Raw genomic sequence first — 12,099 nt, 5'->3', positions numbered from 1 at the left:
TAAAGAACTCATTGAAAACAACCGCCTATATACAGGGCCACAGGTTGAGTTTTTCATAAGCCTCATAGAATTCACCCTGACACATAATTGCTTCCTGCATGATGGGCGATTTTACAACCAGAGCGCCGGCTGCGCAATGGGATCGGCGGCAGCTCCTGTATATGCTAACGCCTTCATGCATGCAGTTGAGCAGAGACTGTTCTTCACGGATAGTGACATCATGAGCGGGGTGTTTAAATATATGAGGTACATTGATGACATCCTGCTTCTGTGGACAGGCACTGAGGAGTCTCTGAGTAATGTCCTGCAGAGGCATAATGCGTCAGACAGTGCAGTCAAACTGACATATAATTTAAGCAGATGCAGTGTCAACTTCCTGGATGTTCAGATACTGATTATGGATGGACAGATTCACACGCAGCTGTATTCAAAACCAACCGACCGGAACACCATCTTACATAGCCACAGCTTCCACCCTAAGCACACAATCTCCAGTTTGCCATATTCACAGTTCCTGCGGGTGTGCCGCATCAACAGCAATCATGGAACGAGAGAGAAACAACTTGAAGAGATGCATGATAAATTTATAGCAAGAGGGTACCAATATAGCGTGGGGATGATCCGGCACTCCAAATCACAAACCAGTGGATGCCCGGGTACCACCTCCAAATTGGCTTGAACAGCCACAATATAACTAGTACTCCGACAAGCGGGGGCGGGGGAGTGGCACTCCAAGGTCTTCAATAGCCGAAGTAAATCACAGCAACAAGCAGAAGATAGCGATCAACGTTTCGGTTTAATGCAACCTTTGTCAAGATCAACATATGCAATAAAAAAACATACCTTATATCCCCTGTGCGTGTCAGCCGCCCGCCTCCATCTTCCGGGTTCATCAGCGTCACCAGCCGGCGACGTGCGTTCCCGGCGCAGTCTGATGATGCTTGAAGGTCTGTGTGCAGCTGAACACAGTCCTTCCGGTGTCCGGAGACGGGTTGCTAGGCAACCTGTTCTATAACAAAACAGCGAAAAAATACCAATGAGTTACCAAGTGAGACTGATAAATTAAAAACAAGCAAGGAACACAACAATGGGTCACCATGTATTGGGGGTAGTGACTAACCACCTAACATACTGTATCTGAATCCTCAGTGGGCTTGCGAAATTCTGGCTGGATAGATCATAATCGGCTAGAATGACACTCTGTAAACCTTTGCAGATGTGTCCAAAAATATATTTAAATACTAAGCCTATGAAATGTCTTAATATAATGTGCCAGAAACACAGCTGAGGGGAAACAATTATGGTCCTACAGTCAATGCATGTGTCTCAGTCAGAGAGACTAAGGGATAAACTTCAGAAAATCACCAACATGATATGTAGAAAAAAATATATGAAATAAGAAAAAAAAAAAAAATGACAATGAAAATATACAAAAAATCTAAGCCAGACTCAAAAAAAGTAATATACATAAATGCAGAGCATGTAGACAAAATATATACAAGGGCATACATCAGAATGTATATGCTGAACTCCCTACAGGAAACATGAAAGGGGTAAATTTTCGTTAAGGCCATCTGGCCACACTGTCCTCAGTTTATAGATCCACCTGGATTCATGTTGGAGCAGTGTTTTACCTCTATCTCCCCCCCGTAATGTTTTGGGGATTTGTTCCATGATTTTATATCGGAGGGCAGACAGGTTATGTCCAGATTCACGGAAATGCCGGGCTACCGGTTGTTCAGTGTCAGGTTTTTTGGTACTGAGAGATTGACGTATGGAGGTCCGGTGCATGGCCATCCTTTCCTTGAACTGCCTTGTGGTCTTACCGATGTAGTAGAGACCACAAGGACAGCGCAAGAAATAAACCACGTGTGTGGAGGTACAGGTTACAACTTGCCTGATTGGGATTTTTCTGCCCGTTTGAGGATGATTGAACGATTCCCCTGTCTCCATGAAACTACAACAGGTGCAACCCGTGCACCTGTAGCAGCCCGGTTTTTTGGTGAGGAAGTTGGCGGTCGGCGGGGGTTTAAACGTGGAAATATCATTGTGCACGAGCCAGTCTTTTAAATTACGGGCACGTGCATAACTGGGCATAATGGTATAGTCCTTCAGGGCCCTGATGTCCCTGTCCGACGTGACCATGGGCCAGAACTTCTTGATGTTTTGATTGATGGCCGGACTGCCAGTATGAAATTTTTGGACAAAGGGAATTTTTTTCTTTATGGGCAACCCCTGGATCTTTTTTGGTGCAAGTGCCTGTGATCTAGGAATGGACAAAACTTTATTTTTGGCCTTGATGAGCTCCGGGAGATGATATCCGCGTGTGCGGAATTGGTCAATCATGAGATCTATCTCATGCTCAGTATTGGACCTGTCGTCCGAGATCCTGTGTAGTCTAAGGAACTGGGAGAATGGCAAACCTTTTTTAGTAGATTCAGGGTGGGAACTTTGGAAATGGAGGATGGTGTTCCGATCAGTGGCCTTTTTGAACAAATTTGTTCTGACACAATGCTCCTGGATTGAAATGCTTACATCTAGGTAATTAACCTGAGTTTTGCTCATACAGTAAGTAAATTTTATCGGAGAGTCCGACTGATTCGCGGCAGTGAGAAGTTCCTGAAACTCGAACTCACTGCCCAGCCACAACAAAAGCAGATCATCAATATATCTAACGAAAAATGGGATCTTGGCGGCTACATCGGCATTCGCGAAAAACAACTCATGCTCCACATCGAACATGAACGTATTCGCGAACGCCGGTGCCACACAAGATCCCATGGCACACCCCTGCAGTTGGATGTACCATTTGCTATCAAAAAGAAAATAATTTCTCTTGAGGGTGAGCTCAAGGAGAGTGATAAAAAAATCAATGTTGGGCCCTTTGTAGAGGTGATGGCCCGTGAGTAGCCTGCGTGCAGCCTGCACACCAGCATCATGTGGGATGCTGGTGTACAGGCTTACCACATCCAGGGTACACAGCCAGCAGTTGTCTGGCTGAGGGGGCAGGGACTGAAGTTTGGTAATGAGAGTGGTGGTATCCTTGAGATATGTAACCTGTGATTGAATAACCGGCTGGAAAAAAGAGTCAAGATATTGGGAAATCACATAATAAACAGAGTCCCTGGCCGCTATGATGGGGCGACCTGGTGGTTTAACTTGATCTTTGTGCAGTTTTGGAATGGTGTATAACACCGGAGCCACTGGAGTGTTCTGGAATAGGGCTCTACGGGTCACATCCGTGATGATGTCAGATGATACAGCATGTTTGAGAAGAGTGTCCAGTTCAAGATTAAACCTGGCTGTGGGATCTTCGGGAAGGCGTCTGTAGACCATGTGGTCCTCAAGTTGGCGATAAATCTCAGAGCGGTACTGTTCAATATCCTGCACCACAATACCGCCCCCTTTGTCTGCAGGGCGTATTATAATTGACTGGTCCTCACTTAAAATTTTTAAAGTTTGCATTTCTTGTTTGCTGAAATTCCCAAAATCTGGGCGAGAAGGAACACTTGTGTGGTTTCCTTGTTCATCCACAAGGCGCAAGAAACACTTTAAGGAAATGTTGTTGTTGTGAGGGTCAAAGGTCGAATGTGGTCGGAACCGCTTAATGGGTAGAATGGCAGAGTCCATGTTTTGTTCAGAGGTGGCATAATGTTCTTTGAGGCGTAAGTTTCTTCCAAACTTATAGGTGTCTACCTTCCACTGGAATTTGTCTGGTGGACACGCGGGCACAAATGACAGGCCTTTACTCAGAATAGCCATCTCGGCGTCTGTTAGTGTCCGTTTGGAAAGGTTAAAGACTATTTGGTCGTTTTGCCCCTTGCTCTGCCTTTTCCAGAGCCTGTTGGTTTCGCCGCCTCTGCGTGTCGGCCTTTGCCGCCTGGGCCCCGCTGTGCGCGGGTAAGAACCCCTAAAGGGGGTTTACCGCTGGATGATGGGCGGGTTGAATCAGCGTCACTAGGTGAGGAATATCCCCCACTGGAGGTCTCGGTATCACCGGCAGTTCTCGGGGTCCTGCGTCTATTATATTGTTTTCTTTTTCCTTCTGGGTTATATACCCATGAATAGACACGGTTCTCAGAATAGTCACACTGAACTGTTTGTAGTTTATCACGTTTGAATTTCGATAATTCTTGCTTATAGGTTTCAATATCACTGGTTAGTTTGTCCAACCACTTGGTTTCTGTGTCGGATTTTAATGAATCAAGATGTGTGGATTCAAAAACGGAGCGTTTTTCTTTGATGATGGAGAGTTCGCGAGCGGACTCCTGGATCACTAGTAGTATCAGATCCAGGCTGCACTTATTAAGAATCGCAACCCATTTGCGACAAAAGTCTTGATTGAACTTGCCAATAGTGGGGGCGTTGCGAACTCTAAACCCTCTTGGTATCAGACCACTGCGGTGATAGTCCGAGAGGGTTACTCCGTGCATGTAAAATTCAAATTATTTTTTATGAAGTCGGAGCAATTGAATGTACAGTTGTTCATTGGTGTCACAACCACTGCTAACAGGTAGATTATCCTTGAAATATGAATTCTCTGCATCCGTGTCAGAGAATGTCAGCGTTTCCCTGATCGGGAGAGTGATGCTCCTAAAGCCAGTGGTGTGTTCCATGGATTAAAAACAAAGAAGTGTGTTACCCACACTGACACAAATTGACAGAGGATCCGCAACCGAGGAAATAAAGCATAAAACAACAGTTTATATGCTAACAAGGAGGGTGCCCTCGATCCGAAACTTAAAAGGGAAGAGCCTGCGTATTGGCCCAGTCCTTGTATAAGAATCAATATAGCGTGGGGATATACTAGATATATACAGTACTAAATATATTGTGGCTGTTCAAGCCAATTTGGAGGTGGCACCCGGGCATCCACTGGTTTGTGATTTGGAGTGCCGGATCATCCCCACGCTATATTGATTCTTATACAAGGACTGGGCCAATACGCAGGCTCTTCCCTTTTAAGTTTCGGATCGAGGGCACCCTCCTTGTTAGCATATAAACTGTTGTTTTATGCTTTATTTCCTCGGTTGCGGATCCTCTGTCAATTTGTGTCAGTGTGGGTAACACACTTCTTTGTTTTTAATCCATGGAACACACCACTGGCTTTAGGAGCATCACTCTCCCGATCAGGGAAACGCTGACATTCTCTGACACGGATGCAGAGAATTCATATTTCAAGGACAATCTACGTGTTAGCAGTGGTTGTGACACCAATGAACAACTGTACATTCAATTGCTCCGACTTCATAAAAAATAATTTGATTTTTACATGCACGGAGTAACCCTCTCGGACTATCACCGCAGTGGTCTGATACCAAGAGGGTTTAGAGTTCGCAACGCCCCCACTATTGGCAAGTTCAATCAAGACTTTTGTCGCAAATGGGTTGCGATTCTTAATAAGTGCAGCCTGGATCTGATACTACTAGTGATCCAGGAGTCCGCTCGCGAACTCTCCATCATCAAAGAAAAACGCTCCGTTTTTGAATCCACACATCTTGATTCATTAAAATCCGACACAGAAACCAAGTGGTTGGACAAACTAACCAGTGATATTGAAACCTATAAGCAAGAATTATCGAAATTCAAACGTGATAAACTACAAACAGTTCAGCGTGACTATTCTGAGAACCGTGTCTATTCATGGGTATATAACCCAGAAGGAAAAAGAAAACAATATAATAGACGCAGGACCCCGAGAACTGCCGGTGATACCGAGACCTCCAGTGGGGGATATTCCTCACCTAGTGACGCTGATTCAACCCGCCCATCATCCAGCGGTAAACCCCCTTTAGGGGTTCTTACCCGCGCACAGCGGGGCCCAGGCGGCAAAGGCCGACACGCAGAGGCGGCGAAACCAACAGGCTCTGGAAAAGGCAGAGCAAGGGGCAAAACGACCAAATAGTCTTTAACCTTTCCAAACGGACACTAACGGACGCCGAGATGGCTATTCTGAGTAAAGGCCTGTCATTTGTGCCCGCGTGTCCACCAGACAAATTCCAGTGGAAGGTAGACACCTATAAGTTTGGAAGAAACTTACGCCTCAAAGAACATTATGCCACCTCTGAACAAAACATGGACTCTGCCATTCTACCCATTAAGCGGTTCCGACCACATTCGACCTTTGACCCTCACAACAACAACATTTCCTTAAAGTGTTTCTTGCGCCTTGTGGATGAACAAGGAAACCACACAAGTGTTCCTTCTCGCCCAGATTTTGGGAATTTCAGCAAACAAGAAATGCAAACTTTAAAAATTTTAAGTGAGGACCAGTCAATTATAATACGCCCTGCAGACAAAGGGGGCGGTATTGTGGTGCAGGATATTGAACAGTACCGCTCTGAGATTTATCGCCAACTTGAGGACCACATGGTCTACAGACGCCTTCCCGAAGATCCCACAGCCAGGTTTAATCTTGAACTGGACACTCTTCTCAAACATGCTGTATCATCTGACATCATCACGGATGTGACCCGTAGAGCCCTATTCCAGAACACTCCAGTGGCTCCGGTGTTATACACCATTCCAAAACTGCACAAAGATCAAGTTAAACCACCAGGTCGCCCCATCATAGCGGCCAGGGACTCTGTTTATTATGTGATTTCCCAATATCTTGACTCTTTTTTCCAGCCGGTTATTCAATCACAGGTTACATATCTCAAGGATACCACCACTCTCATTACCAAACTTCAGTCCCTGCCCCCTCAGCCAGACAACTGCTGGCTGTGTACCCTGGATGTGGTAAGCCTGTACACCAGCATCCCACATGATGCTGGTGTGCAGGCTGCACGCAGGCTACTCACGGGCCATCACCTCTACAAAGGGCCCAACATTGATTTTTTTATCACTCTCCTTGAGCTCACCCTCAAGAGAAATTATTTTCTTTTTGATAGCAAATGGTACATCCAACTGCAGGGGTGTGCCATGGGATCTTGTGTGGCACCGGCGTTCGCGAATACGTTCATGTTCGATGTGGAGCATGAGTTGTTTTTCGCGAATGCCGATGTAGCCGCCAAGATCCCATTTTTCGTTAGATATATTGATGATCTGCTTTTGTTGTGGCTGGGCAGTGAGTTCGAGTTTCAGGAACTTCTCACTGCCGCGAATCAGTCGGACTCTCCGATAAAATTTACTTACTGTATGAGCAAAACTCAGGTTAATTACCTAGATGTAAGCATTTCAATCCAGGAGCATTGTGTCAGAACAAATTTGTTCAAAAAGGCCACTGATCGGAACACCATCCTCCATTTCCAAAGTTCCCACCCTGAATCTACTAAAAAAGGTTTGCCATTCTCCCAGTTCCTTAGACTACACAGGATCTCGGACGACAGGTCCAATACTGAGCATGAGATAGATCTCATGATTGACCAATTCCGCACACGCGGATATCATCTCCCGGAGCTCATCAAGGCCAAAAATAAAGTTTTGTCCATTCCTAGATCACAGGCACTTGCACCAAAAAAGATCCAGGGGTTGCCCATAAAGAAAAAAATTCCCTTTGTCCAAAAATTTCATACTGGCAGTCCGGCCATCAATCAAAACATCAAGAAGTTCTGGCCCATGGTCACGTCGGACAGGGACATCAGGGCCCTGAAGGACTATACCATTATGCCCAGTTATGCACGTGCCCGTAATTTAAAAGACTGGCTCGTGCACAATGATATTTCCACGTTTAAACCCCCGCCGACCGCCAACTTCCTCACCAAAAAACTGGGCTGCTACAGGTGCACGGGTTGCACCTGTTGTAGTTTCATGGAGACAGGGGAATCGTTCAATCATCCTCAAACGGGCAGAAAAATCCCAATCAGGCAAGTTGTAACCTGTACCTCCACACACGTGGTTTATTTCTTGCGCTGTCCTTGTGGTCTCTACTACATCGGTAAGACCACAAGGCAGTTCAAGGAAAGGATGGCCATGCACCGGACCTCCATACGTCAATCTCTCAGTACCAAAAAACCTGACACTGAACAACCGGTAGCCCGGCATTTCCGTGAATCTGGACATAACCTGTCTGCCCTCCGATATAAAATCATGGAACAAATCCCCAAAACATTACGGGGGGGAGATAGAGGTAAAACACTGCTCCAACATGAATCCAGGTGGATCTATAAACTGAGGACAGTGTGGCCAGATGGCCTTAACGAAAATTTACCCCTTTCATGTTTCCTGTAGGGAGTTCAGCATATACATTCTGATGTATGCCCTTGTATATATTTTGTCTACATGCTCTGCATTTATGTATATTACTTTTTTTGAGTCTGGCTTAGATTTTTTGTATATTTTCATTGTCATTTTTTTTTTTTTTCTTATTTCATATATTTTTTTCTACATATCATGTTGGTGATTTTCTGAAGTTTATCCCTTAGTCTCTCTGACTGAGACACATGCATTGACTGTAGGACCATAATTGTTTCCCCTCAGCTGTGTTTCTGGCACATTATATTAAGACATTTCATAGGCTTAGTATTTAAATATATTTTTGGACACATCTGCAAAGGTTTACAGAGTGTCATTCTAGCCGATTATGATCTATCCAGCCAGAATTTCGCAAGCCCACTGAGGATTCAGATACAGTATGTTAGGTGGTTAGTCACTACCCCCAATACATGGTGACTCATTGTTGTGTTCCTTGCTTGTTTTTAATTTATCAGTCTCACTTGGTAACTCATTGGTATTTTTTCGCTGTTTTGTTATAGAACAGGTTGCCTAGCAACCCGTCTCCGGACACCGGAAGGACTGTGTTCAGCTGCACACAGACCTTCAAGCATCATCAGACTGCGCCGGGAACGCACGTCGCCGGCTGGTGACGCTGATGAACCCGGAAGATGAAGGCGGGCGGCTGACACGCACAGGGGATATAAGGTATGTTTTTTTATTGCATATGTTGATCTTGACAAAGGTTGCATTAAACCGAAACGTTGATCGCTATCTTCTGCTTGTTGCTGTGATTTACTTCGGCTATTGAAGACCTTGGAGTGCCGCTCCCCCTCCCCCGCTTGTCGGAGTACTAGATATATATATATATATATATATATATATATATATATATATGTGTGTGTGTAATATTTTTTTTACAGAAGTGCATAAAAATATATCATTACTATTATATATCGCGGTCTGTTACCTCATTTCTACCAGAGTAGCATTTGTAATACTGTGATTGTTACATATAGATGTGTTTCTTGTGGCTGTATAAAGCAAGTCTCTGTATATAGCTGTCCTGCAGCCATGACAACGCGAGCTGGTGGAAAGCACTAAACATGCCATTCATATTTCACATTCTGCCGTTGTGTAACTTCCTTGGTGCCACTGAATGCTAATATGTGATTTTTGGCATATTATTCCAGAAAGGAAGGGAGCCGCATTATTAACTAGATTATTGCCAGAGGCGGAACTACCATTGGTACCCGTCACCCACTGTTTTTTCATGTCACACTCTGCCTCCCCCGTCACCTACTGCCATGTTGCATATTGTGAACTTGGGTTGGGGTGGAGGAGGGGGGCCCAAGTTATATTTTTGCACCTGGGCTCACCACCCACAAGTTCCGCCACTGATTATTGCCCAAATAGGGGTTATTTTATAATAATCTACATTTATTGTGCATGTGAGATATTGCTATATACAAATCTACGCAAGGGGTAAACAGTCTATCAGAGTGTGAAAGAACACTGCAAAGAATGCATTACAATAGCTAAATTGGATGTAAATCCATGGTAAAAAGGGACAACTTTCAGCATGATATATAGGATATATCTAAAGGTGTGTACACACGGGCCATAATCGCTGGTAATATGGTCAATGAGCGACCATATTGCCATCGTTTGGAGTGTGCACCGGCGGTAAATCGCCGGTGCTCGCTCCTGTTTTTAGCCCCCTTATGAGCTTGCTTCTGCGACCAGCTGATTCCCTCTGCGGCTCCCGCGGCAGAGGTTCCCTTTCATCAGCAACCATCTCTGGTCGCTGATGAAAAGGAGACACTAAGCAATATATTGCTCAGCAATATATCGCCCCCATGTGTACACAGCTTAAGAAAACAATCTAGCGGACGTGCATGGGTCAGTCAGTGAAAGATGAGGAGGCGTCGGCTGTGCATGCGTCAGTCAGTGGGAGATGAGGCGGCGGCTGTGCGCGCGCCAGTCAGTCAGTGAGAGATGAGGCGGCGGCTGTGCGTGCGTGCGTCAGTCAGTGGGAGATGAGGCGGCGGCTGTGCGTGGGTCAGTCAGTGGGAGATGAGGCGGTGGCTGCACGTGGGTCAGTCAGAGGGAGATGAGGCAGCAGCTGTGGGTCAGTCAGTGGGAGATGAGGCAGCAGCTGTGAGTCAGTCAGTGTGAGATGAGGCAGCAGCTGTGGGTCAGTCAGTGGGAGATGAGGCGGCATCTGTGGGTCAGTCAGTGGGAGATGAGGCGGCATCTGTGGGTCATTCAGTGGGAGATGAGGCGGCAGCTGTGGGTCAGTCAGTGTGAGATGAGGCAGCGGCAGTGCTTGGGTCAGTCAGTGGGAGATGAGGCGGCGGCTGTGTGTGGGTCAGTCAGTGGGAGATGAGGTGGCGGCTGTATGTGGACCAGTCAGTGGGAGATGAGGCGGCAGCTGTGGGTCTGTCATTCGGAGATGAGGTGGCAGCTGTGGGTCAGTCAGTGGGAGATGAGGCGGCAGCTGTGGGTCAGTCAGTGGGAGATGAGGCGGCAGCTGTGGGTCAGTCAGTGGGAGATGAGGCGGCAGCTGTGGGTCAGTCAGTGGGAGATGAGGCGGCAGCTGTGGGTCAGTCAGTGGGAGATGAGGCGGCAGCTGTGGGTCAGTCAGTGGGAGATGAGGCGGCATCTGTGGGTCAGTCAGTGGGAGATGAGGCGGCAGCTGTGGGTCAGTCAGTGGGAGATGAGGCAGGGGCTGTACGTGGATCAGTCAGTGGAGATGGGGCAGCAGCTGTGGGTCAGTCAGTGGGAGATGAGGCGGCATCTGTGGGTCAGTCAGTGGGAGATGAGGCGGCATCTGTGGGTCAGTCAGTGGGAGATGAGGCGGCATCTGTGGGTCAGTCAGTGGGAGATGAGGCGGCATCTGTGGGTCAGTCAGTGGGAGATGAGGCGGCATCTGTGGGTCAGTCAGTGGGAGATGAGGCGGCATCTGTGGGTCAGTCAGTGGGAGATGAGGCAGGGGCTGTACGTGGATCAGTCAGTGGAGATGAGGCAGCAGCTGTGGGTCAGTCATTGGGAGATGAGGCAGCAGCTGTGGGTCAGTCAGTGGGAGATGAGGCAGTAGCTGTGGGTCAGTCAGTGGGAGATGAGGCAGCAGCTGTGGGTCAGTCAGTGGGAGATGAGGCAGCAGCTGTGGGTCAGTCAGTGGGAGATGAGGCAGTGGCTGCACGTGGGTCAGTCAGAGGGAGATGAAGCAGCAGCTGTGGGTCAGTCAGTGAGAGATGAGGCAGCAGCTGTAAATCAGTCATGTGAGATGAGGCAGCAGCTGTGGGTCAGTCAGTGGGAGATGAGGCAGCGGCTGTACGTGGGTCAATCAGTGGGAGATGAGGCAACAGCTGCGTGGATCAGTAAGTTGCATATAATATAACAGTGAGTGAGTGTGAGTATCAGTCAGTGTGTCATTCTCAGTGAGGTACAGCACCTGAGCGTCAGTCAGTGAATGTGGGTGTCGGATACCTGTGTGTCCGCAGCAGCCGGTCCTCCTCCTCTTCTTCCCCGCACACGACTGTCACTGTTCCCACATCAGCTCCACGTACGGCGGCCGGTGTGTGACAAACCTTCTCAGTGTACGTATCAGTAACTGCAGCGCTCTGCTGACCCCTGTCGGCGCTCTCCGTCACTGCGGCCACATGCAGCAGCGTCCCACTCCCCAGTCTTTTGTTATACAGCTGCAAATGGCAGCCCAGACTGTACATGTATACTCATGTATATGTATATCATTGTAAGCACATGTGGTGACGCTGCCTCTTGTGTACTGCCATGTTGCTATGCAGTGGCGGATTCATTTTGTAGCTGAGGACCAGGGCTTTCCAACGAGCTCAGCCCCGTGTCCATACCTCCCAACTGTCACGATTACAGCGGGACAGTACCAATTTTCGGCATACCTCCCAACTTTTGTCCGGAGGAAAT

The 12,099-nt window shown here is 47.2% G+C and overlaps 1 protein-coding gene across 7 annotated transcripts in view; it reads right to left on the bottom strand.

Moving 5' to 3' along the window:
- The window catches only part of SIRAL1 (SIR2 antiphage like 1), a 57,390-nt gene extending 45,574 nt beyond the window's left edge, over positions 1 to 11,816 (bottom strand). For 4 of the 7 annotated variants that reach the window (XM_083162800.1, XM_083162801.1, XM_083162799.1 and 1 more), the window contains exon 1: positions 11,647 to 11,816. The gene's annotated coding sequence lies outside the window, so the exon portion shown is untranslated. The remainder of the gene's footprint in view (positions 1 to 11,646) is intronic. The other 3 variants (XM_083162803.1, XM_083162805.1, XM_083162806.1) reach the window with 3 other exon arrangements.
- Between the last annotated feature and the right edge of the window lie 283 nt (positions 11,817 to 12,099).

Source organism: Crinia signifera, chromosome 19 (genome assembly GCF_055691185.1).
Source record: "Crinia signifera chromosome 19, ASM5569118v1, whole genome shotgun sequence".
Taxonomy (NCBI): domain Eukaryota; kingdom Metazoa; phylum Chordata; class Amphibia; order Anura; family Myobatrachidae; genus Crinia; species Crinia signifera.
This window is presented reverse-complemented; position numbering and strand designations above follow the sequence as displayed.